This window comes from Equus przewalskii, chromosome 22, assembly GCF_037783145.1.
Source record: "Equus przewalskii isolate Varuska chromosome 22, EquPr2, whole genome shotgun sequence".
Lineage (NCBI taxonomy): Eukaryota > Metazoa > Chordata > Mammalia > Perissodactyla > Equidae > Equus > Equus przewalskii.
This window is the reverse complement of record NC_091852.1, coordinates 22137865-22165469: the sequence shown is the minus strand read 5'-3', so window position 1 is coordinate 22165469 and position 27605 is coordinate 22137865. Positions and strand designations below refer to the sequence as shown.

Genomic DNA, 27605 nt, shown 5'->3' with positions numbered 1-27605 from the left:
TGCGCCCAGGCTGCGAGGCCTGGTGCGGGGCACCCGGGGCACCAGGATCAGTGTGCGCCCCGCGGCCGGAGGGCTCCTAGGGGCCGGCGCGCCGGACCGGTTATTTGGGGAAGTGCATCGCGACACCTTTGCAGATGGCATGGCCATGTTTTGCACCGCAAACGGGAGAAGGAAAGACGGCCAACGGAGGGGGAGAACAGAGCAAGGGGTAAACCAGGTTGGGATGGGAATAAAGCAAACTCGAAAGCAGGGAGCGAGAAGGAAGGGGTGCGTGTCATCGTTGGGAGGAGGCTCCCACCCGGTCTCCCCGCCTCCCGCCCTCGCCACCCCCCATTCCCTCCCCCCTGCAGCCCTTCCCTTCTCCGGCGAACACCACCGCCGCTGCCCGGGCGCGCGCGGGTCCTGTTTGTGACAGTCAGGCAGAGAGGATTATCCGGATCATGGCCTCCCCGGCCCGCAGCCACGGTGGCTTTCCCTGGCCCCAGCGTGCCCCAGGCTCCCGGACGATCGCAGAAGACCTACGCCCGCGCTTCCCGCGGCTCGAGCTAGGGGAAGACGCAAAGCAAAAGAAAACAAACCCGGGGAGGGGGAGGACAGGGTAACTGAGCCCGGCGGGCACCTCCGACCTCCTTCTTCTTGGCCTCCTCCCTCCCTACTAGCCGTGCGGCCCGGGCCGGACACCCAGAACTTCAATACCCGATCCCGCGCCGCCGCCAGGTACCAGGAGCAGGGACGTCCGCAGAGCTCTGGGCGCAGCTCCCCTGCAGCCCCTTTGCCTTCAGGCCTGCCTACCGGTCAGCGTCCCCATCCCTGGCCGAGGGAAAGCGCAAAGTGGAGGTGACACCTCCGATCCAGCACGCACCGGCCCCACGGCGGTGGCTGCCGCCTCCTCGGCGCGCCAGCTCGGGCTTCTCCCGCCGCGATCCGCTCGCGTCTCCGCAGCCGGAGCCCTTTAAACAAGTCCCCGGGAAGCGGGTGGCAGCCGCGTTCGTTGGCGCCCCGCCGCCAGCCTGGGCTTCTCGCCCTCCTCTCCCGCTCCCCTTCCAACTCTTCCGGGAGGACTGCTCGGGATGAACTGTCGCGTTTCCATCCTCCTCCCCGGTCCTCCTGCCTTCCCCCTCCTCCTCAGTCCCCCACCCCCGGCTTTTAAGGGGATGGGGGAATTGCAACCTTGCCGAATGTGTGTGTGTGTTGCAACCTTGAGTTGGCAGCGCATCGCTGACTGCCTACCCAGGGTCGAGGCTGTGGTTTGTTGGGATTTTCCCCCCTTGCCTCCTTGAAGTAGTAATTATTACTGTTATTATTAGAACAGCAAGGTTCGGTTGAAACTTTCCCGTTTCCTCCACCGCCGCCCGGGAGCTGTCGTTAGAGCATTCCACCTGAGGCCCGCGGGGAGGAGGCGGGCTTTTTTGTTGTGGCGGTTGGCCCGCCTGTTTGTTTTGGTCTCCGTGCATGCACAATAAATAATAATTAGGATAATAATGAATAATCCCCAGCAAAGGCGGCGCGGTGCCGGAGGGGTTTGTGCGGCGGCTGCAGCCCGGTGGCCAGAGGGAGGGGAAAGAGGAAAAAGGAGTTGTAAGTTATATTTACCTTGCTCGCGAGGAGTGTGCTGGCTGAATCTCTTCCCTCTCTGAGTCACCGAGAGTACAGAAACAGAGGGAGAGAGGACTAGATTATGAATATGACTTCATTGATGACAGCCATCCCCTCCTCTTCCTAAACTCGGGCTCCGCCCCGCGTCCCACCCTCGCCGCCTCCACGGGCGCCGGAAGACGCACCGCAGTTGGCCCCGCGCGCCGCTCCTCCCTGCCCGCCCGGGCGCGGGTTGGCGGGACGCGCCTGTCACTCGCCCCGCTCAGCGACTCCGGGAGCTCGGGGGGGAGGAGGGGGCGGTGTGCAAGAATGTGGATCGAGACAGCTCTACTGTATGCGTGGATCCGTGTGTGTCTGCAAGGCGCCGGCTCTCGGGCCGTGTTTGTGCCTGGAGCAGAGAAACTGCGCAGGACGCAGAAAGCCCCAAGCCCTGATGGAGTTGGCCGTCCGTTATCCCTCTGCTGGCAGTCCTGTTCAGGGGCGCTGCCGGGCTCCGGAGGGAGTCTGGGGAAGCGGAGGAGGCGCCGCGAAAGGGAGGGCAGCCGTAGTAATAGCGCGTAGTAGTTTGGGGGTATGTGGAGAAGGTGCTGGAATTTAACCGTGCCTCCGCCTGCCAGAGCCAGCCTGCAGAGGGAAAGGGAGGGGACCGGGGAAAGGCTCCGAGTGGCACCAAAGCTGTTTGTGACACAGTGTTGACTATGAAAAAAACAGGCATTGTCGTGCCGGCTGAAACTTTTTCTTCACCCCCCGCCCCCCACCCAAGGCTGTAATTATAATCTGCCCCAACTCTCCTCCGTAAAAAGGGAGGCCGGCACAAAGAACATTCTTGCCAAATCTGTCTCTTTTCTAAAGGACTGTAAGCTTCCAAATGCCAATGAGGGAAAAACAGCTGAAAGGCTGAGCGCCTGATAAATAAATAAGCCCGCCCTAACTCCTCTATTTACTTGTGGACCAGACACAGCACTTCAACCTTCCCTCACCTGTCATCTTCGCGTAAAACATACAAAAATACGGAAAAACAACCCCGTGGGGGCGGGGCGCGCGGGTTAGGGGGCAGTGGAAGCGTGGAATCTGCTTTTGATTTAAGAAGGGGAATAAATCTCTTATTCTCTACAGACCGTAGTCTCTTCTCTCCCACCTCGCATTTAAGAGCAATTAAGGCTACCAAGAGTAAACTGCTGGCACTTTGCGGTTTTGAGACCTCTTGTTCCAGTTTTCCTTGAAATACCGTGCTTTGGCCCGACGAATAGGTCGGTGTTTGCTGAGACAATTTTATTTTTAGTTTTATGAAGTGTGAAAGAATGTTAGGAGATTTTAAATCAGGGGCCTATTATTCTAGACTCAGACTAATGTAGGTGCTCAATTCTTAAAATTAAAACTGTTCCTGTACCGTAGTGTTACGAAAAGTATGATTTATCCCTTATTTTGTAATGTAATGGTCTAAATTAGTCATTCGAAGTGCACAGTGAGTACTTAGTTTAGGATTTTTCCCCCCTAGAGTAAAATCCTATTTTAAGACCATTTTACTGTTGCAAAATTGACTCTATTTGAGCAGCCAGGTCCGAAAAGTGGTTCTAGGATACTTAAAACTATGAGCTAGGGGGCCAGCCGGTGGTGTAGTGGTGAAGGTGGTAGCTCTGCTTCCACAGCCCTGGGTTCCAGGTTCGGCTCCCCCGCTGGGACCTATATACACCGCTCATCAAGCTGTGCTGTGGCAGCATCCCACATACAAAATAGAGGAAGATTGGCACAGATGTTAGCTCAGGGACCATCTTCCTCACACACAAAAAAACCAGAAAACAAACAACTATGCACTGGATAAGTTGAAGACAAGAAGCAACGAAGGAAACCAAATGCCTTGTGTGGTCATTAAGTAACAAGACTTGTTCACCATGCTGGTCCACTGCTGGAGGACGGACTGCAAGGGCACGGTTGTCAGGTGGCCAGGAGTGTCAGTGGTCACTCACCCTGTAGTTTTCCAAGGCCTTGTTCCTTCCCTGTCAACCTTAGCTTCCTAATTTTCTGTCTATCCCGAAGTGAACCTCAAGACAACAAAAGATAACACATCTAAGAGAAATAGAATATAGTATGCCCTGAAGAATCTGTTGTGAGAACTTGTTTTTCTGCCTGAGGATATGCCAGTATAACTATTAACTGGGAAATATACAGCAAGAAATCTTAAACAAAATTAGCAATGTAGTAAAAATATAACTTCTAACTGCCTAATAAAATGCACCTATTAACATAGCCAGATAACTTAGTTCCCTATAAAAGGGCTTTAATCTAATGGCAATGCTTATTACATTAGGTAATATTAGGTTTCAATCTGGGGGGACCTAATTTGTTTCCTTGACATGCCAACCTCACGTGCCAATTTGCAGAAACTGATGACTTCACCTTTATTCCCTTGTGAATAAGTGCCCTTTTTATCCCTTTAAGATTCCACTTTCATCTGTCGTGCCAAATTTCAAAAAGAGAAGAATCATCTTAGTAAAACTCTAGAGGAAGAGAACGGGCATTCCTTCTGGCATTTTGTCAGAGGGAAAATAAAGAAGAAAACACTCCCTTTGTTACATGTGTGTATTCTTCAGCTCATATAAAATTTTGATGCAGTACTTGGAAGGGTTGGTATCCGTGCATTATATGCACACAACTATGGGAATTGAAAAGTAAAATCTATCACTAGGAACAGAGATTAAATATAGATATCGCATCTCCTTTTCCTTTCACGTTTTTCTAAGAAAGCACCACCTTCTGCCTTCAGGTCTGTCCTCTGAAGATCCTCTTGTCTGTACCTTGCATTACAGCAAGTAGGAATTTTATAAAATAAGGCCTACGCTCAGGGGAAAGGAAAAGGCAGCACCATTCACTCAGTATGAAAAGAAGTTTGTAGAACATATAGCATGAGCTTCATCTCTGAGGTAAAGCTAAATTTAACAATTGATGTTAAGGAGGAAAACGATGGGGTTCTTTTGTTTTGCAGAAAATCACACAAAAGCAAATATGGTTGGAGGCTAAAAGGACTCCGGGAGGCTGCACAGGATGCTGGATTCACATGAAGGTTTTCCTTTTGGACTTTGATGAGTCATAATGTGTTCTCTGAAGCTGCTTTTCTCTTTCTAGTTTGGCATCAAGGGATAGGAGTCACTTTTTCATGTCTGTATGGCTAGTCACTTGTTATGTAAGTCTGCTGTGGATCATGTTCTGAATAGAGTAGATATTGGGTTTGAAAATTGATACCTTGTTATAACACCCCCATAAAGAAAAATTCCATGGGCAAAGTTAGGAAGCTTCTACCTCCACCAGGCAGACTGTTCATGCTGGCTGAAATGTTGCCTGGCTTCAAATGGGAGCAAGTAAGACCATTTAGGAAATGAGTACTTCATCTACAATAATGGAAACAAAACTTTGACAAAGTGAATCAGCCGACATTTAATTTTGTGGAGGGTTTAGAACTAGCAAGTAAATTTATTACAGAAATAAACACTCCTCTCTCTCCTTTTTTCCAAACAGCAGTCTCAATAGATTCTGTTTTCCCACAATCATCCCTCCAATATACCACCTCAATTCTCTTTGTGATCCTATCACTCTCCAGCTTAAGTCTGTGTCTATTCCCCATCCATTATCTGATAAATTTCAGTCTTCTTAGCATGTCATCCAAGGCTGTGTATGGACAGACCTCTGCCACCCTTGTTGACCTCCCTGCAATGCCTGAGTTCCAGAATCCTGGTCTACCTTCTGGTTCCTAAGGGGCCATGTTGGATATACTTTCCTCCAACTAAAGTTCAGGTTCCCGATCCACATCCTCCAGGACTCAACTATAGCCCAGCGTCCTTCCACTGGCCCTCCTTGCCTTCCCCAGGCAGAGGGAGCCACTTGTCCGACTCTGCTCCCATAGCAACCGGTGTGTACCTCCATTACAGCACTTATCACTTTGATGCGATTATTTCTTCGGTATCCTCCACTAGATAGCTGGTGCCTGGAGGGTGTTGAGCAAGTTCAATTCATCTCTGAAATCTGAGCAATTAGCTGGATGCCTAGCATATTGTATGTTGCTTAAAAAAAAAAAAACTTTGTTGAATGAAAGGATGAGAGACATATATTAAAATTATCTGCAAGAGAGAATTTAGCATGTCTTCTTTTATTAATCATCATGTTAATGAACAAGATTACTAAATGTTTAGAATCTTTATGTTATTTTCCAAGCTGAAAAGGCTGATATGTTTTTGGTTTTCCTTTTGTTTTGTTTCATTTTGTTTTGTTTTTTAGGGGAAGGGGAAGGTGGGAGGTAAGAAGCTACAGGTCTTGCAGTCATATAAAGAGCATTGAGGGGGGATTTTGTTTCGTTCCTTTTTTTTAATTAGCCTAGGAGAAACATGAGTGTACATGGCAATTGTGTAATAGAGTAGTAATAATTATAATAGAAGCTTGCTTTTATTTCTTCTTTAAATCATATGCCAGTGTTTGTGCAGAGACCTTTCTATATGCTATTTGATCCATTTAACCCTGTGAAATATGTGATATTATCCCCATTTTACAGATGAAGAAACCAAGAGGCAGTAATTTGCCTAAGGCAGGGGTTTCCAAAGTAGAGTGAGCATGATAATTGATTGTGATATGGGAAGAATGTTAGAAATTCTATTTGTTTTTCCTATAATGATTAAAAAATGTAATGATGTAATGACCAAAAAAAATGTTATACTCATTGACCCTAGAACCTTTCCATGGTTCCTAAGGAAACTGGTCACATATTGTGCCTCAGGAATACTTCGAGAAGAGAAGAGCCGAAGGCAGAGAGGTTATAGTGGTGCACCCTTTGGTTTTTTCACTCTCAGGGCATTGACATTGCCTAAAGTTTACAGCTTCCACAAGATTATGTTACCTGCTTTTAACCAATCAACCCTCTTATTTGGGAAGCAAGTGGCTTAAAAAGAGTCCTTCAAAGAAATCGAAGGTTGAGATAAATCTGATAAAGCAAGCACAGGGCAAAATTAAGACCACATCTTCAAATCTACCCCTTTAACTGCTCAGAATTCTTTGCCAGCCATATTGAGAAGTGAAAACAATGACGGTCTAATTAGTTCTGACAAGAAATAGGTCAAAACATTCACAATTATCCAAGAATACTTGAAATTTGGATTTATATTAGCTGTCATTAATGATGAATTCTGACCTAAGCATATATTTTGCCTTGAGCTATTAATAGTATGATATCATCACGATTAGCAAGATATTTAAAATTTTTCTATCATCCTCATCTCGTTCTTTTTTGTTTCTATTTTGTGTATGTTTTATAATGCACTTGATATGTTAACATTGAATACATGTATCATGAACAGATATACATAAATCATGCTTTATCTATTTGGGGTTTCTTCCCTCCTTTTTTTAACTGCAAGGGGAATGTGCTCAAACAACTTAGAGATGACTAAATGATGAAGTCAGAATTTTTAACCCAGCTTGGTAAAACTCCAGGTTCAGCGTGATCTTTCTTGCTCATGTAAAAACTGCCCAATAATTTGTCATCAATACAGGATTCTTAACCCATTATGGGGTGGGGGCTGGGGGGCAGGTGAATATAAATGATCTTTGGAGCATTTGGGAATCCCTTGAAACTGTGTTCAAAGTTCCATGATCATGTTCATATGAACTTTCTGCAGAGAGTCCATACATTTCATCAGATTCTCAAGAGGATCTTCCTCAGAGGGGGTAAGAATTAGTGACATAGAGGTATCAGCAGCATTAATGACACAGGATACTTTTCTGATAAGAAATCAATTGTCTCCATGACTTTTATAAAACTAAGTGTGCACATTTTATAGGTCCAGACATGTCTACCGTTAGAAAAACCCTATAGAACTCAATACTTCTGTGGATAAGTCAAATGCATTCTAACTGCCTGAAGGAAGGCGTCATTTGTCTCCGGAAATAGACTTTCTGAGGATGATTTCCTTCTCAAGGATTTCCTCAATAATACTCCATTCTATATTGTCGAATAGACACGAAAGGATTTTATAAGTTATTATCAACATGTCTTTGAGGCTTTAACACCTCTTTGGACAGTTGTTCATTAGTTATCAGAACACGAATTCAGAGTCTAAAACTTTTTTATTGTCCTAAATTATTAACTTTAGTTTGTCAGGCCGTTGTACCTGCTACCCTTTGATTTGTACTGTGTTTCTCTGAATGATAATATGCTTCTCTACCACTGTGACACCGGAGCTCCTCTTCAAGCCCCTCAACCAAATGCCACAGCAGCAGAATGTGCTGTATCCATCTCCCATGCTGTTTTATTAGATTTGATTGCGGTATTTTATTTTCAGACCACCTTCAGCTCTGTCTGGACTTATCTTTTCGCTTACCGTTCATTGCCTTTATTTGTGTGCGACCCAGCTTGATTGGCATGACGTCACCCACCAGATTCTTATTTCAAGTTCAGTACACAAAAGCGAAATCTGCTGTTGTCTTGTTTCAGTCATTTTTCTATGCTTGAAGGTCTATGTAAGTTCAAGAGAAGAGTAGAAAATAAGCCAGGAACATGTAAAAACAGAAATAGCCACTAAAATTACCTTAGATGGCTCTTTAAAGAAATTGAGATAAATAATCTGCTTTGGGGGAAAAAAAACAGTCAGTCTCTCCACAGGTAGGGATAAAATACATTCCACAACAATATGGCTTTATGTTAGTTTTCAATGGTGTTGCCAGCCAGAAAGAGATGAATATATAAAACAAGTATACGAAGTTTCAAGAAAGGGTTTCGAGCATCTGGATTCTGCATGGGGCAAGGTTCAATGCTGGGCAGGAAGCTTTTATCTCCCCTTCAGATAAACTCAGCTGAACAGTCACTGACTTCAATGAATGGTGTGCATAAAGGAAAAGCTCACATTTGGTCTGGAATTGTGCATATTCAGTTGCTTATCTTACCAGAGACACTGTGATATCTGTTGGAATTTTACTGTTTTGAAGACTATTTGGGGCCTTTTGGTAATCAACTTTCCTTAAGTGTGGGAGAAAATAAGGGATTTGTTGATAAGATGAAAAAACATTATAACGTACAACGTTTTTTGTTTCTCTAATACTTATGACTTAGGCTTTGGGAGTATGTCTGAATCTTGAAGAGGTTGACACCTCACACTTTACCTATATTTTATCAAACTACTTAAAAAACATATTCACCTATTGGGGGCATTTGTCTTTATGGGACACCTCAATTTTGTGATGTGATTTATTCACTGGCATTAATGACTGTAACCACCAGTACCTGATACTCCACAGGTCCCATGGCCCCCATCCATGTTTACTATTTTCCTAAGAACTTAGGATCAGAATGCTAAGTGGTTATTTCTAATGCTAACATAATACACAACTACTTATCAATTGAGGAAAATAAATCGTGAAAGCATAATTTAATGATCTAGATAAGTGACTATTTATTCTTTCAAACAACCTACAAATGCTAATATTCCTGGTCTTTGAGCTGTCACAGACTATATATCAATGTCTTTCTTCGAACAGTAACCCTATAACTTCTTATAGTAGTCCCTGGTTTAAAAAATGCATACCAATCTCAGAACCTCTGGTTCTGCGCACAAACTGAGCATAAAATACTAGAACACGTGGTTGAGCTAACATCTGGTGTCAATCTTCCTCTTTTTGCTTGTGGAAGATTGTCCCTGAGCTAACATCTGTGCCAATCTTCCTCTAATTTGTATGTGGGATGCATCCACAGCGTGGCTTGATGAGGGGTATGTATGTCCCCACCTGGGATCTGAACCTGTGAACCCTGGGCCACTAAGGCAGAGTGCACAAACTTAACCCCTGCACCACTGGGCTGGCCCCTCTTTCCTGTTTAAAAGAAGAAAAAGTCTTCAGGTTCAAGTTCTTTAGTTCAGTAATATCCATCAATGCCCATCTGAAGAAATGGGCTCAGCACTATCCACTGCATGCTATGAAATTTATTTTCATAGACTGTGGGTTTCAAACTGTTTAACAACTACTCACAGTATGAAATGTATTATATATCATGACTCAATATACACATACTTAGGTACATAGTGAATTGTATCAGTCAGGGTCCAACCAGGAAAACAGAGGAATTTAATTCAGGAAACTGGTTACATGGGGGATGGAACTGCTGAGAAGTCAAATAAGGAATTGAAAGTAGGAACAGTAGGAAGTCACCGTCACCCCTAAGCTGGGGAACCAAGGAATGAGGCAGAATTAGGACAGCCCGGAGACCAGGGATTCCTTGTGATACCTGTAACCATCATAGTTGTCACTTAGAGCTATGATGGAGATACAGCTGTTGCTAGAGATGCAGAAAAAGAACGAGAGAATACCCTGTCTTTGCCTTCCCTCTGTCCCCCAGCTGCCCTGTCTCTAGCCAGTGCCTCACATGGGCTGACCCAGAAGGTGGGAAAGTGCAGCTGGCAAAGTTTGCAATACGGAGCTGAGCAGAAGAGTGAGGAATGGATCTGAGGGCCCACAGACACAGTAACTAAAACAAAGTTTCCTAAAACATACTTACCTTTACCAAGAACAATGCCCTCTGAAGTTAATATTTTCTATTCTATTCCTTTTTTATGTTGTACACACCCCACTATGACTCATAATTCACAGTGAATTGAAAAACACTCTTTGGACCAATAGGAAATACACATTTCAGGAACTTTTTGCCCCCACCTAAATATCCTGCTTTTAGGTCAGGTTATTAAAACATGCATCTCATGATCAGTAGTTTATGGATTATATCATACAAATCTCAGTAAAAATGAAAATTTCCCCCAGGCTCCCATACTTGGACTATCTTTTTTGGTATGTGGATATCAAGTAAGTAGTGATGGATGACAATGAAACAAATCAACCCCAGTTCTTATTTTTCTACATATAATCAGCAAAGAGCCAGATATTATGAATATTTGTCAATTTCTTTTATTTTTTCCTGCATGGACATCATAATATAGCAATAATAGTTACAATTTTATAATAGAATCATTCTTCGTAGGTCATTTTTATAAAGATACTGGTAGCACACAAACAAGAGTTAGTATGTGTGATCATATCCCCCTAAATTGTCATAAGATATTAAATGTAAAATTTAACCAATACTTAAAACCAATTAATAACATAGAAATATATCTAAAATTGCATATGCAACAGCTTTAGACTTTTGGAAATCTAGTAAAATAAACACATTTTCCTAATTCAAACTAATAACAAGAAGATTTTAGTTCATGATTATATTTTTGTGTATCAGGTCACATATTACGCTAACAGCAAAGTCTATAAAATTTCCTACCTTGGTGAGAGTTTAGACTGTGAAATTTTGTAGTAATGCTTCCAGGACCCAAGGTTTTAGTGGATTCATGATAGATTTGTCAATTTCTAGTCATGGTCAGGGGTATAGTATCTGACCTTTGCTAATTTGTGTATTTAAGGTATTTTTGAAAACTGGGCAAAACTATGTAGAAACTGTTTCCATCTAAGACTGTATCTATTAAAATAAACATTGAAAGAGAAAATCAGGCAATTTATAACCTAAACTCCTTCTTTTTTAGGATCGAATCATCAATGTATAACATTCATTGAACTGAATGACCCCAGCTTTTCCTCTCTCAAGAACAACATCCACCCTGCCCCGACTCCAGGAACAAATTCCCACTTTAGTGATGGATTCATTCTCATGCTTTCAAAGCATTGCCCTATATGGCATCTGATACAATGCTGCTAATAATGAAATAAGAAAGCTACTTGGAGCAGCCAAGTAACGTTGAGTGACGTAAGCATCCAAATCTGCACAATTAGACAATTTATATATTGAGAAATTGTGGAAAGTTGGTATGAGGAAGTACTACTGAAGTCCTTTCAATATCAATTTTGAAAATCCATAGCAAATGATGGCAAGGCTCAGCAACACCAGGAGGTGGGTTGGCCATCAGCCAGGAGGAATGTGGGTACAAACCTCCCTCCAACTCAAGTTCCTCTTCTTCAGATGAGGTTCTGCCTTGGACAAATCATGTGACCTTGATTTGTGAGCCCTTTTAACTTCCCTCATAAAATGCAAAGATTTGTGCCAAGTAATCTCTAAGGTTTCTTCCATCTTAAGCTCTATCTCAGTTTCCTCATCTGTAAAATGGGGATAAATATAATAATGGTACCCAACACAAGGCTTTGTTATGAAAGTTACAAAAGACAATAGATATAAAGTACATATTACGGCGCTAACACAAAGGAAAACACTCAATAAATGAAGCTACTATTATTTGTTTCAGCTCCATCAGTCCAAGAAGATAGAAACAGTGGCTGTTGTCAGTCCTTATTTTTTTCTAATTCTCAGAAGTGGTCAGTTACTTTGTAAACTGCTAACTTGCTATTGTCTGTTTTTCTTAATAGGTCTTAATGCTCCTATTTCTTTTCAGGTAAATTATGTTCAGTCCTGTTCATGGACTTCACTTCTTTCTCCTCTTCTGCACTTTCTTGGGCAAACTCCCAAGGTTCAGGCCTTTCTGCTCAGCGCTTCTTGCTTTGAACTGTCTTTCCACATTCTCAGCCACTCCTACAGCTCACAAAACAGACTGTCAAATGTTGACAGCTCTCCAAAATTTCACTCCTCTATCTCCAGCTGCCTCAAAGCCATCCATATTTGAATGGTTTTCCTTTACCTTACTATGTCTAAAACATAATTCATCATTTTATCTAAAATTAGTATCCCCTTCAAGCATCTCTTTTTCTGTCAATAATTTTTTATTATTTACATCCATTTTTTTGTAATAACAAACTATGACCACATTACCAAAAATTTGATTAAAAAAAAATCACCCATAATTCTACCAACCTGATCCAATCACTGTGAGAATTTAGTTGTAGTGCTTCCTAGTCTTTCCCATCGCGTGTGTTTTTGTAGCATTGTAATCACAGTCTACAATTCTAACTGTATCTTGCTTACAATTCTAATTATTTCATAAGAACTTTCCATGTTAAGAAAGCTTTTATAATAGATTATTGTTTTACTGTTATCTCTGTTTCCAGCAACTTTCTCCTCCAGTTCGTTCTACACACCTGGCTAACTTTGCTCTTGTTCACAGCACTGCCTTACACATCTTCTGTATGCTCAAGAACCTTGGGTGATTCCTTATTGTTGAACAAATGAAAAGTCCAGGCTCCTTTGTCAAGTTCAAAGGCCCTCCTCAGTCCATTCTTTCCAGCCTCATCCCCTATTATAGAACCTTTCCTTAGGCTAAATTATACCCCTTATTATTCCACACACTAAAACGATAATTGCCCCAGTGCCTTCCTTCAAACCACTCTGCCTGCCATCCTGCCCACCTTCCCTTTGACTCTTTCTTTTGCTCAGGTGCTATTTCCTCCCCCAGAAAGGCTTCCCCAGCTGCCCCACCCACAGTGATTATTCTCTTCTTTCTTTTAACAATTTCTATTTGTTACCTGAGCCACTTGTTGGACAAACTCTAAGACTGTATCTTCTACCTCTCTGTGTCCTCAGAGCTCAGCACAAAGGGCATGCTCAATAAATATTTATTAATGATGATGATGAGACCCACTGTCAGCACAGCTGTTCTGCTTTCTACGATAATGAGGAAAGCAGTGCAGGAGCATTAGGAAGAAAATTCACTATAGTCCTCCTTAAAGGCTGCCAAAAGTCCTAAGAGAGTTACATACAGTCTACTCCCATAGCAAAGACAATCAAAGTTTAGAAGGAAGGAAGGAGATAATCAAGGATTATTTTGATTTTTCACATAATCTGTTTCATTGATGATATGGCAAAGATAAATGTGAAACATTCTTAGATTGTAACATCTCTTTGATATAATGTCTTGAGACTCAGACAGCTTAAACAGTGGATAGCAGAGAAGTCCAAAGTGAGCTGTAGACCTTGTAAATCCAGCCAATGCATTCTAGTCACATCACAAGCAGTATGGTATGATGGCTAAAAGCTTGGACTCTTAAGTGGTCCTGCTTAGCATACAATTTTAACTCTACCAACTACTAGTTGCATGATCATGGAAAACATATCTCACTTTTCTGTGTCCCAGTTTCCCCATCTATGAAAGAAGGACAATAGCAGTGGTATTCCAGAAAATGTTTAACAACTGGTTCTCTTCCTAAAAGCCCTGATTTGTAGCTAACGTCCGTTTCCATGGTATAAATAAATACTCCCACGATGACTGATTTCAAGCTACCAACAGGCTCACAAAATTCCTGAAACTTTAACAATGGACTCTTACAGGGTACCTTCCTTACAGGGTTATTGCGAGATTGAGTTAATATGTGCAAAGCACTTAGAACTGGCCCTGGCACAGCATATGCTTAGTTGGATGAATATTAGCTGTTTTTATTATACCATTTTAGTTTGCCTTCTTCTATGGAAATGGAAGATAGAAATAGCAAGTACTGTTGAAAAAATCAGTTGCCTTGATTTTAGTTCATTTCCACCTCTTCCTAATCGCATCTCGCATTCACTACTGCCAAGTAGCCCATTGACTTACTTGAATTTTCCTTCCTTTTTCTTAATTCATCTTTTTTTTCTTGGAACATTCTAAGAATCAGAGGACTGGCTAAAAGCCACATACCAGGAAAGAAAAGAAGTTATAAAAAGTAAGGATAATCCCAACTGAAAATTTTTCCCTGAATAATCATTTTAAGAAAGGCTTAAGTACTTACTCAAACAACCAGACATGAAAGTTTATTCGGATACAATCACTTATTGTCCATTTTTTGGGGGGAACATGAATTGTGCTTCACCTAGCCTCTTTTCAAAATAATTTTATTCCCTAGTGTTCTTCCTGACACAAAATAAATAAGAATTTTGGGGCTGGCCCCGTGGCCGAGTGGTTGGGTTCGCGCGCTCCGCTGCAGGCGGCCCAGTGTTTCATCAGTTCGAATCCTGGGCGCGGACATGGCACTGCTCATCAGACCACGCTGAGGCAGCGTCCCACATGCCACAACTAGAAGAACCCACAACGAAGAATACACAACTATGTACCGGGGGGCTTTGGGGAGAAAAAGGAAAAAATAAAATCTTTAAAAAAAATAAATAAATAAATAAGAATTTTTTATTAAAAAGAATCCCAGAATATGTGACTCTGAACAGTATGACTTTCTGCTTTTTGATTTCTATAGGTATTTCTATGACTTTCACTTATAAAATAGCTGCTTACAAATATTGTAATTTGCTGGATGTTTCATCAGAACGAACTCTTAGGCAATAAATATTTGCTACCTACAGAAAATATGGAGTTTTTTGATCTTTAAACCAAAAATGGACCATCCAATAGTTCTGTTCATCAGATGGAACCCCCAGACCCCAGCATTTTTCTCTAGAATGTCTTGCTCTTTCTTGCTCAGCTGTTTTGTCACCCCTCTCTTTTACAAATTCTGAATTCCTCATTCACTTTTCCCACTCATGAAATGGTTTCTAGTTTTACTTTTGCGAATTTTATTCCCTTGTCAGTGATCTTTTCCATTCTTCCTCTCCTCCTGTTGCTATTAATTTGTTACTTCTTTCCTGAATGACCCGCCTAAAGTCGTCCTCAACTGTTAGGCAATCTTCAGATTATGAAGAGCCTCCTTTGGCTGTTGAGGGAACACAAGGGACAGTGAAACACTGAGGCTGCAATCCCATGTGAATTCTTCCTTGAATTCTTCCTATTTTGAGAAAATGGAAGATTCTCCCAAACTTTTGCCTACCCCTTCTCCCTCTAACCCCCAGGCCTTGGCAACCCCCTTCTACTTTCTGTCTTTAAGAATTTGACCACTCATATAAGGGGAATCATACAATATTTCTTTTTGTGAATGGCTTATTTCACCTAGCATTCTACCCTCAAGCTTCATCATGTTGCAGCATTTAACAACTTTTCAAAGCTGAATAATATTCCATTGTGTGTACATACCACATTTTGTTTATCCATTCATCTGTTGAGGAACGCTTGGGTTGCTTCCATTTTTTGGCTATTGTAAATAATTCTGCTGTGAACATGAGTGTGCAAAAATCTGTTTCAGGGGCCGGCCCTGTGGCCAAGCGGTTAAGTTTGTGTGCTCTGCTTTGGCGGCCCAGGGTTTCACGGGTTCAGACCCTGGGCGTGGACATGGCAGCGCTCATCAAGACATGTTGAGGCAGCATCCCACATAGCACAACCAGAGGCACTCACAACTAGAATATACAACTATGTACTGGGGGCTTTGGGGAGAAGAAGAAGAATAAGAAAAAAGGAGATTCGCAACAGATGTTAGCTCAGGTGCCAATCTTAAAAAAAAAAAAAATCAGTCCCTGCTTTCAATTCTTCTGGGTATATCCCAGAAGTGAAGTTGCTGGATCATATGGTAATTCTATTTTTAACTTTTTGAGGAACCACCGTACTGTTTTCCATAACAGTAGGTTTTCCTTTGTGCACCATTTTACATTTCCACTAACAGTGTGCAAGTGTTCCAATTACTCCACATCCTTGCCAGCACTTGTTATGTTTTGTGTTTTTTAATAGCAGTCATCCTAATGGGTGTGAGGTGGTATTGCCTACCATCTTTTATTAGCAATCTTCATTAAAAGCATGTATGTTACTAAACAAAAAGATTAGAATATCAAATTTCTGGCACACACCACCTTGATCTCATGTTCACAGTTTTCAAAATCCTTTGAATTCCAGTTGTTGCTACTGCTCTCATTTTTGTGCGAAGATGCAGAACTTTCTTTCCGGGACCAGACCAGAGACCGCAGAATCTGCTTTAATTATGCGACACGCTTGTTAACAGGGCTCTCTCTCCACTTTTCCCACAGTGAAAGCCATCTTGCAGGACCCTCTAGGTTTGGTAAACATCTCTCTCCAGCTGGAGGTCAGTAGGCCACTTCTCCCTGAGCTACAGTTAACCTGCTTATGGCTAACACTTTCTGTTTCCTTTTTCTCAGCTTTATTAAGGGATAGTTTACACTTAAGTGTAAAATTCAGTGAGTTTTGACAAATCTATACAGTATTGAAACCACCAAAACAACCACGCTATAGAACATTTTAAGGGGTTTCTATTTGCCCTTTCTACACGAATTCAGTAAAGCTGAGAACTGTAGTGTGTATGAACTACTCTTAGCCCTGTTGCTTATGAACAATGCCATTCCCATGTCTGTATCTTTGTTTACAATCTTTGTCTTCTTGGCCTTTCTTATTATTGCTAAAAGATTCCTTAGAATACAAAAGGGAGATAGAAAAGGTGTAGAGAGGAGAGGAAAGGAGAAGACAGGAGGGGAGAGACAAGGGTATGTTTACTCTAGGTTGACATATTTAAATAAGAATGATACTAGACTATTATCACGTGTTTGCTGGGTTTTCCTCCACCTGTAGTAAATGGCTATATCTCTGTAATATGAATAATTGTCTTTCATTAAATAGTTTTTCCTCCTATATTGTGCTTTTGGCTTGTAAGTAGGTTAACATCCTTCTTTTTCTTTTTGTTTCTTTTCAGAGATGCTACTCTCTGAAACGTGGTTGCTTACTTCTTCCTGATCAATGATCTATTTTGAAATGTCATTTCTCAATAGAGAAACATATATGTTGGTCATATCAAATTCCCTTTTCTTCTAGGAGTTTTATTTTTCATTTAACAAACACATTATTGAGCTCTTACTCTGTGCAAGGTATTCGTTCGTTCTTCCAGGAACTTCATTTCGCATCCAACAAACTCTTTACTGAGCATTTACTAAGTATAGGGCAAGTCTTCATCTTATATTTCATATAGTTCAACTAGAAATTAAGTTTTTCCTTTTCTTATTATCTAGGATGGCTCTTCCAATATTCCGTTTACAATTGTATGTGGCATTTGTTAACATTTCCCCTCCACACAGACAACATTGTGTCCTTTAGTTCAAGTGCTGCTTGGCATTTGTCAGATTTTTTCCAGATTTCTCAGAGCATATTATCTGCCCTTATGTATTTTGCAATTTTGTTTTAACTATTTTAGTTAGAGGCCCTTTAAGTTACCTTGGAATATGTATTTAAAGACCTCTATTCTAAATCTCTCAGTCTACTTACAACTAAATTCCATCTTGGCACTTCTGAAGCTGCAATCTTGAGACCTAATTCTAACACAAAAATGATTCCTTCAAGTAAAGTCCATTCTAGTAATTGGGTCTGCAATATCTCGTTTCCCCTGGAATCGCAGCAGTTCTTTTTATCTAATAGGTGCTCAATGATATTTGGAGTTGTAGAATTTCAGAACTCAAAAGAACCTTATGGAAAGAAGACATGGCTAAATTTTTCTGACCTTGGATTTAGCAATGGTTCCTTAGATATGACACCAAAAGCACAAGCAACAAAAGCAAGAAATAGATGGGTTGCACTTCATCAAAATTTAAAACTTTGTACTTCAAAGGACACTGTCAAGAAAGTGAAAAGACAGCCTGCAGAATGAGAGAAAATATTTGCAAATCATATATCCGATAAGGGTCTAGTGTCTAGAATATATAAAGAACACTTACAACTCATCAGCAAAAAGATAAAAAACCCAGTCAAAAACTGGGCAAAGGAATTGAATAGACATTTCTCCAAAGAAGATGTATAAATGGCCAACAAGCACACGAAAAGATGTTCACCGTCGTCAGCCATCAGAGAAATGCAGATCAATGCCACAATGAGATACCACTTCATACGGACTAAAATGGCTACAATAATAACTAAAAAATAAAACCACAATAGAAAATCACAAGTATTGGTGAGATATTGGTGAAATAATTGGAACCCTTGTACATTGCTGGTGGGAATGTAAAATGGTGCAGCCTCTGTGGAAACCAGTTTAGTGGTTCCTCAATCAGCTAAACATACAGTTATGACGTGACCCAGCAATTCCATTCCTAGGTCTATACCCAAAAGAATTGAAAACAGGTATTTGAACAAAAGCTTGTGCATGAAAGTTCATAGCAGCACTATTCACAATAGCCAAAAGGTGGAAGCAACCCAAATGTCTATCAACAGATGAATGGATAAACAAAATGTGATATAGCTATACTGTGGAGTATTATTCGGCTATACAAATGAAGTACTGATACATGTTGTCACATGAATAAAGCTTGAAAACATCTTGCTAAGTGAAAGAAGCCAAACACAAAGGCCACATATTGTATCATTCCATTTATATGAAATGTCCAGTATAGGAAAATCTATGGAGACAGAAAGCAGATTAACGGTTGACAGGGGCTGGGTGGGGAGTGACTGTTATTAATGGGTATGGGATTTCCTTTCAGGATGATGAAAATGTTCTGAAACTAGGTAGTGATGATGATCGCACAATTATATTAATTATATTGTGAATATAATAAATACTACTAAATTACACACTTTAAAATGGTGAAAATGCTATACTCTATGTCATATGAATTTTACTTCAATGAAAAAAACCTTATCAATGAATGTATTGTTCACTGCCTATGTGTCAGGCATAGTGGATGTAGGGTTGATTAAAATATTGCTTCTCTCTCTGGACTCTGAGGTCCTAAGGTACTGACAGGTAAAATAATACAGATTGAAGCTATGTGCTCTAAACTGTACAGGCTTCCAGGGGACCAACCTCACCTGTGATGATAGTGGAAATGATGGTAGGGCTTTCCAAATGAAGGACTGATTGATTGATTAAAATTATTTTGAGTGTCCCTTTTGTGCCTGATATTGTGCTAGGCTAGGAATTTGATGATGGACAAAAACAGATGCTGTCCATCTCTCATGAAACTTGCTATTGGGACAGAGACAGACATTAATTATAACGCCCTGCATACTGAGGTAGGTCCGAAGAAAAGGAACACTCTTGTGTGAGAGTACAGAATAAAGAAACATAACCTAGACCAGAGATCAGAGAAGGCTTCCTTCTGACAGTAATTCTTGAGCTTAGATCTGTGGAATGTATAGAAGGTGAGCAAACTGTCTAAGAAGAGGGACCAGCATGTGCAAAGCCTATGGCAGGAGGAAACCTGACATTCAAAGGCATTCAGGGGCATGAGAGAGGTTGTTGTGGTTGAAGCAAGCTGCATAAGGGGGAGATGAGGCTGGAGAGACAAGCAGGGCCTAGTAGGGCCTCCTATATAAGCCTTGGTAAAGATTTTGTTCTTTATCTTAAGGGTGATAGGAAGAGGGTAGAGAAGGAATGGGAGATGGTTACCTTCATCCTGGCAGTCAACAACGGGCTGGAGAGGGGCAAGAGTGGAAGTGGAGTGGAGACTAGTTCGGAAGCTATTGCAGTTTCCAGGGAATAGATGATGGAGCTTGTGAGGTGAAGACAGAGATGGACAGACATGGGGCTAGACCTATAGAACAGGGGTGGAATGAGGAAGGGAAAGGAGAAGACTGACACCATGCACAAAGGCATGGAGGTATTAAAGCACAAAGCAGAAGCTGGATGAGGCACACCAGAGTACGCCACTATGGCAGAATCCATGGAAGGGTGTAGATGCAGGAACCATTGGAAGGCGTTGGGAAATCTGCAGAAATCAGATCACCATGGAGCTCATTGGTGAGTCTGGACCTTATCTTGGCAAACATGGGGAACCGGGAAACATTTAAGAAGGGAAATGACTACTAAATCCATGTTTTACAAAGACCATTACAGGGGTGCTAGAGAATGGATTTAGTGGAAATGAAGAGAAGATACTCTTGAGCATAAACAAGGAAACTGATTAGGAGGCTGTTGCAGCTGCTCAAAGGAGAACTAACGAGTGTCTTGACCACATTGTGTCATGAGACGAGGGGAATGGAATGGTTGTAAGACTACTTGTGAGAAGATCAATTGATAATCGCAATAGTCATGATTTGTTGAGCCCGTGGCACATATCCAACCCCAACATCTTCTTGTTACTGTCTCACAGATCCTTGCCTGTTTAAGGGCTGTGAAACAAATGAACAAAGAACAACTGAACCAAATGAAAAGATGTCATTGGAACAGTCTATGATAATATTTGGCTACCAGAATTTCCCCCCATTTTGATGTAATATGGTCACCCATCTTACCCACAAGTTCTTTAAGGAGAGGGATCAGGGGCCGGCCCCATGGCTGTGTTGTTGGGTTCACACACTCCGCTTAGGTGGCCCAGGGTTTTGAGAGTTCGGATCCTGGGCGCAGACCTAGCACTGCTTGTCAGGCCATGCTGAGGTGACATCCCACATGGCAGAACTGGGAGAACCTACAACTAGAATATGCAACTATGTACTGGGGGGCTTTGGGAAGAAGAAGGGAAAAAAAAAAAGATTGGCAACAGATGTTAGCTCAAGCGCCAATCTTAAAAAAAAAAGAGAGAGAGAGAGAGGGATCCTGTCTTACTCCCTATTTCATGTCCCAACCCTATTGCCATATTTGCCTTAAAGAAGGGGCTTAATAAATACTTCAATAAATGAGTACGTGGATTAAAAAGGGTTATTTCTCAATGCACCTGCCATACTACTAACATTAAGGGGAAAAATACACACATATTAAAGAATTATGGAACTCTGAAGCCCTCATTGGTGAACTTGCTGATGTCTCAGCTACCTGTTAAGACAAAATGTTGCCCTTATTCTGCTCATGCTGCATAAGAATCTGTCATCTTTATCACCAAGGTGTCTTGGTCATGATTGGTGTGCCACGTCAAACCTGTTGTATGTGTACAGTAGGGTAGACTACTATGTGATTTATTTGAGTCTGAAAAAAACTATCTCAGGCTCAAAACACCTATGAAGAGACTATCACACCAACATCCAAGTAATACAAATGCAAAAATTTCCCTGTTAGCAAATTTTGTAAAATTTTATCTCAAGGGTTCTGCAATAAAATGAAGGATTTCTCTTTTTTCTCCCAATAGCCCTGACTTATTTGAAATGAATTGTATTCATCAGACCTCTCATCTTTAAGGACATAACCAGCTCCCATTGGAAGATCTGGTTCTGAGACCCCTTGCTGAGAAAACTTTAGTCTCAGAAAACTTTAGTTAAGGCATAATTCCCAAAGGCAAAGCTTTAAACATATTTGGGATGGGGAGAAAGCAATTAGACTAGTAATTCATAGTTTAGGACTTACATTACCAGTGTTTAAGGCTTAATAAAGGCTTTAACAAAGAACAATTAGATAAAGTCTCAGAGAGAAATCAGAGAAAAAGAAAAAAGTTTATTTGATGTATGCACACACTAAGTTGCCTCTAAGTGTGTGTGTATTTATATTTTTAGCAGATTTGGTCTTCTAATTTTGACACAAACAAAAATATGGAAGAAAGGTCACACAATTTCTTTTAGAATTAATTTGTGGCAATCTAAGAGACAAATGCTAATCTCTTTTCATGGCAAAATCTAGTAGAGCTTTGGGACAGTCATTTCCTTCCATGACCTCAGGCTACTTTGAAACTAGCTGTCCCTCCTCTTGCTAATTTAGTAGATGGAAATGAGAGAAGATGGTGGAGATAAGTGGTAAGAGAGGAGTAAAAGGAAAAACAAGGCTCAGGGAACATATGGGGTTGCATGGAATGTTGAGGTGCTGGAATTCTCCATCTGGCTCTCCAGATCCACTCTCTACTTTTCTATGCCTTGCTCTGTGTCCCAAAGGAGGCGGATGTTCATTCCTGGACTGTGTTAGTAAGCTCCCTCGTCTTCTGTCTTCCAATTGTGGGAACTCTGAGCCATCGGCAGGAAGTCTGGGAGTGGGAAAACAGTGAGATCAGGGTGCTCATTCCCCTTTTGAACTTGCAATTGGCTGCATACCTCCACCTCAGGCCACAGTTCTTCTGCGGGGAGGGTCATCTGTGATGGCTACTTTCCCAGGTTCTGGGACCTTCCCAGTCACCCTTTCAGGTCCACAGGTACTAATGGTTCTCCACTGTTGCCAGCCTTGGGATGCTTCACAATGCTCTGTTGATTTCCCTGAACCCTGCCCGTTCCTTTGTAAATGTGCCTTCATTAACACGCCTCACATTCCATTTGAATGTACCATCAACTTCTTGCTGGGAACCCTGACTGATACAATTGTCCTCGGAAGCAAAGGGAGCAGTAAACCCTGACAAGATGATCTTGGAAAATCCCAAGGAGATAGGGTAACAATTTTTGCTGACCTTTTTCTTTGGCCTTAGTAATGAAAAAGTGAATGGATGCTTAAAATGTAATCTGTAGTTAATTATTGATGGGATAATATTCCCTTCCTTAGTGCTCACTTTCCTCTGGTAAGTTCAGCTCCCCAATTAACTATAAACAAAATTACAAAACTACTTTACGAATTAAGTTTTGAGCATCTTAAGCTTGAGATGCCTGAGGGATAGCCTAGTGGTAATACTTTCTAAGTGTTCGAAGATAAAATTGCTTGCCACCAGAGACTGAGTTCCACATTGTAGGAGGTATTCAAGCAGAAGCTGGAAAAGCAAGGGATTGGTTGCTGACTTGCTGATTTTAAGGTCTTGTGATTTAAGGTCAATGTGTACTTTTGTGATTCTTAGTTTTATACTATAATGGTCTATCACCATAATATTTATTGTGGAAATGTTGACTATTAAGTTGGACATTTTAATATAATGATACATGAACAATATACATGCAGACTTTTAAGCACAAAAATCTTAAAGAAACTTCATCTTCAGTATGATATAGTGAAAACCTTGGTCTTTGGGGACAGATAAACCTCTGTTTCAATCCTAGCTCTTGATGAAAACCTGTGTCCTATGGAAGTTACTTAACATTTCTGTATCTCAGTTTTCTCATATCTTTCTCACAGAGAGATGGTGAGAATTCAGTGAGGTAACACCTAGGACAAATTTAGGTACTCGATAAATGTTGGCTGTCTTTGCTTTATCATCATCATTAGACTATTCTTCCTGCTACGTCAATTTATGGTGTGAAGGTAAATAAGAATGCATTTAAGAACTCTTTTTTTAAGCCCACAGCTAACGTCATACTCAACAGCAAAAAGCTGAAAGATTTTCCTCTAAAATCAGGAACGAGGTAAGAAGGCCCACTCTCACCACTCTTATTCAACATAGTATTGGAAGTCCCAGCCTGAGCAATATGGCAAGAAAAAGAAATAAAAGACATCCAAACTGGAAAGGAAGAAGTAAAACTGTCACTATTTAGAGGTGACATAATTTTATATATAGAAAACCATAAAGATTCCACCAAAAAACTCTTAGAACTAATAAAGTTCAGTAAAGTTGCAGGATATAGTATCAATATACAACAATCTGCTGCATTTCTATACACTAACAATGAACTATCAGAAAGAGAAATTAAGAAAACAATACCATTTACAATTGCATGAAAAAGAATAAAATACCTAGGAATAAATTTAACCAAGAAGGTGAAAGACCTGTACACTGAAAACTACAGGACATTGATGAAAGAAATTGAAGAAAACACAAATAAATGGAAATATATTCCATGCTCATGGAGTGGAAGAATTAATATTATTAAAACGTCTATACTACCCAAAGCAATATACAGATTCAATACAATCCCTATCAAAATTCTAATGGCATTTTTCACAGAAATAGAACAAACAATCCTAAAATTTGTATGGAACCACAAAAGATCCCAAATGGCCAAAGCAATCTTAAGAAAGAAGAACCAAGTTAAAGACATCTTGCTCCCTGATTTCAAACTATGTTACAAAGCTATAGTAATCAAAACAGTATGGTATTGGCATAAAAATAGACACACAAATCAAAGGAACAGACCAGAGAGCCCAGAAATAAACTCATGCACATATGGTCAATTAATCTGTGAAAAAAGCAGCAAGAATATACAATGGTGAGAGGATAGTCTCTTCAATAAATGATGTTGGGAAAATTGGACAGCTGCATGCAAAAGAATGAAACTAGACTCCTGTCTTACACCAATAAACGAAAATTACCTCAAAATGGATGAAAGACTTCAATGTAAGACCTGAAACCATAAAACTCCTATAAAAAAAACACAGGCATTAAGCTCCTTGATATAAGTCTTGGCAATGATTTTGGCTCTGACTCCAAAACCAAAGTCAACAAAAGCAAAAATAAACAAGTGGGACTATGTCAAACTAAAAAGCTTCTGCACAGCAAAGAAAATCATCAACAACATGAAAAGGCAACCTAGTGAATGGGAGAATATATTTGCAAATCATATATCAATAAGGGGTTAACATTCAAAATATATAAAGAAATCATACAATAAATGGCAAACAAACAAACAATTCTATTAAAAAATGAGCAGAAAACCTGAATAGACAATTTTCCAAAGAAGACATACAGCTGGCCAACAGGCACCTGAAAAGATGCTCAGCATCACTAATCATCAGGGAATGCAAATCAAAACCACAATGAGATATCACCTCACACCTGTTAGAATGGCTATTATCAGAAAGACAAGAGGGGCTGGCCGTGTGGCCGAGTGGTTAAATTTGTGCACTCTGTGTCAGCAGTCTGGGGTTTGCCAGTTCAGATCCTTGGCACAGACCTACGCACCGCTCTTCAAGCCATGCTGTGGCAGCGTCCCACATGGAAGAACTAGAATGACTTACAGGTAGGATATACTATGTACTGAGGCTTTGGGGAGAAAAAAAAAAGAGGAAGATTGGCAACAGATGTTAGCTCAGAGCCAATCTTCCTCACCAGAAAGTAGGAAAAAAAAGACAAGAAATAACAAGTGTTGGCGAGGATGTGGAGAAAAGGAAGGTCTTGTGCATTGCTGGTGGAAATGTAAACTGGTGCAGCTGCTGTGAAAAACAGTATGGAGGTTCCTCAAAAAATTAAAAATAGAACTACCATACAATCTAGCAATTCCACTTCTAGATATTTCTCTGAAGAAAACAAAGACACTAATTTGAAAAGATATGTACCCCCATGTTCATTGCAGCATTATATACAATACCCAAGATATGGAAACAACCTAAGTGCCCATCAATGGGTAACTGGATCAAGAAGATGTGGTATATACATACAATGAGATATTATTCAGCCATAAAAAAGAATGGAATCTTGCCATTTTTAATAACATGGATGGACGTTGAGGGCATTATGCCAAGTGAAATAAGTCAGACAGAGAAAGACCAATATCATGTGATTTCACTTATATGTGGAATCTAAAAACCAAACCAAACCAAACAAACAAGCCAAGTTCATAGATACAGAGAATAGACTGGTGGTTGCCGGAGGAGAGCAGGGGGGTGGGGGTGGGCAAAATGGGTGAACGGGGTGAAAAGGTATAAACCTCCAGTTATGAAATAAATGAGTCCTGGAGATGTCATGTACATCATGGAGACTATAGTTAATATCGTATTGCATATTTGAAAGTTGCTAAGAGAGTAAATCTTAAAAAGTTCTCATCACAAGAAAAACGAAATCTTGTAACTGTGTATGGGGACAGATGATAACTAGACTTATTGTGGTAATCATTTCAAAGAATATATGAAAATTGAATCATTATATGGTACACCTGAAACTAATATAGTATGTCAATTATACCTCAATTAAAAAAAGAATTCTTTTTTTAATTGAAAACCACAATCAAAGTGATGATCAACACATCCACATCAGCATCTCACAACTTTGAGGGCACACTGTTACCTGCTATGGAGAATACATCGTCTAAGAAAGTCTTCTGAGAGAGCTGATATTTTAACATACTAGCAAACGAATTCTATTCATACAGTGCTTTTCACTTTATAACCATTTTGCTTGGAGCCTCACAACAATCTTTGCTTGGAGCCTCACAACAACCTTATAAGCCAGGCATTATTATCTCCATTTATAAAAGGAGGAATTTATAAAGGGCAGAAAACCTCACTCATAATCCTGGAGGAAATTTCCACGGACTCATTCAGACATTTCACTCGGTCAAGGAAACAAAATTAAAAAACCAAAAAAATTTTTAAAAATTAAAAAATTAAATGACACACAGCAGCATAGATGTGCTACATGAGTTAAGCCAAATCATCTCTAAGTACAATTAGGAATTTCTAGAGCAAGGAAACCTCCCTGGGCTGGGGTAGCGGGGCAGTTAGAGAAACACATCGCCTACAGGTTTACAGCGCAAGCTCAGAAAACTTGATTAATCTTGGTTCTTTCAAGTCCAAGTTGTGGCATTTTGTGTCAGCCTTTCCATACCTCAGTTTCCTCATCTTCAAAATGGAGAAATACTAGAACCTACACATGGGGTTTTTGTGAGGTTTAAACGAGATAACCTAGTTAAAGTGCTTGGCATAACCCCTACTTTGGAGAAAGTGTTTAACAAATATAGCTATTATTATTACAAGACAAAGCCACAGAGTCCCAGGGGACAGCTAATTTGCCTAGAGGCACAGAGCTGGTTAGTGACACAGCAGAGACTGGAGCCCGGATCCTGTCCAGTGTCCTTTGGTTATAAATGAACCATAGCTTAATTAGGTTTTGAAACACGGGCGATAAGAACTTCAGCTAAAAGAGAAAATAAAAGCTAGATATTCTGCTATCTGCCATCTGCAATCTGTCCATGTTGTTTTTTCCAGGAAGCAGGCACACCACAAGTATCTATGCAGAAAGCACAAATAAATCCAGTTCCTCCCGAATGTTCTTGTCTTTCTCGCGTGTGTGGCACTGCCTCACAGTTGAACCCCTTGTAACACGGTTCTTTTGTGATTTGAAGGACCAAATCCCCTGCGACAGGTCTAAAAAGGCACAGGCTCACAACACGTTTGCCTCCATCTGTGATTCACACCATAGGGAGGCCCCAGTGTGGACGGTTCTGGGAGGACAGAAATGGATGTGGAGATTACAGAACTAAAGTGAAGCTGGCAATCATCTTTGAGACTAGCTTGTGCCTGGTTATACACACACTCCTTAGGTATTTTGAGTCCCCGGGGACTTATTACTCCCAGCCTCAAGTCAGAAAACATTCTTCTGGTCACATGTAACCAGCAGAGCAGGAGCCCTACAATCGGTTACCGTAACGTCCTTGGCTAATAAGAGGAGGCTCTATCACAATGCATTAAGTCTAAATGAACTTGGGCAATCAAGACGTAAAACTTTAAACAAGGTAGAGTTTCACACGATTCTTCAGCCTTCTCCC

At 40.9% G+C, this 27605-nt stretch overlaps 1 protein-coding gene and 1 long non-coding RNA gene across 4 annotated transcripts in view; both read right to left on the bottom strand.

The window, feature by feature from the left end:
• Positions 1-1779, bottom strand: part of SMARCA2 (SWI/SNF related BAF chromatin remodeling complex subunit ATPase 2) — a 166772-nt gene extending 164993 nt beyond the window's left edge. For 2 of the 3 annotated variants that reach the window (XM_070590087.1, XM_070590092.1), the window contains exon 1: positions 1594-1779. The gene's annotated coding sequence lies outside the window, so the exon portion shown is untranslated. Of the gene's footprint in view, positions 1-862; positions 1101-1593 lie in introns of those variants that run through there. The other variant, XM_070590089.1, reaches the window with a different exon arrangement.
• Positions 1780-7958: 6179 nt separating this feature from the next.
• The window catches only part of LOC139078517 (uncharacterized), a 32644-nt gene continuing 12997 nt past the window's right edge, over positions 7959-27605 (bottom strand). Inside the window, exon 4 of the long non-coding RNA XR_011531514.1 lies at positions 7959-8093. This is a non-coding gene — a long non-coding RNA (uncharacterized lncRNA). The remainder of the gene's footprint in view (positions 8094-27605) is intronic.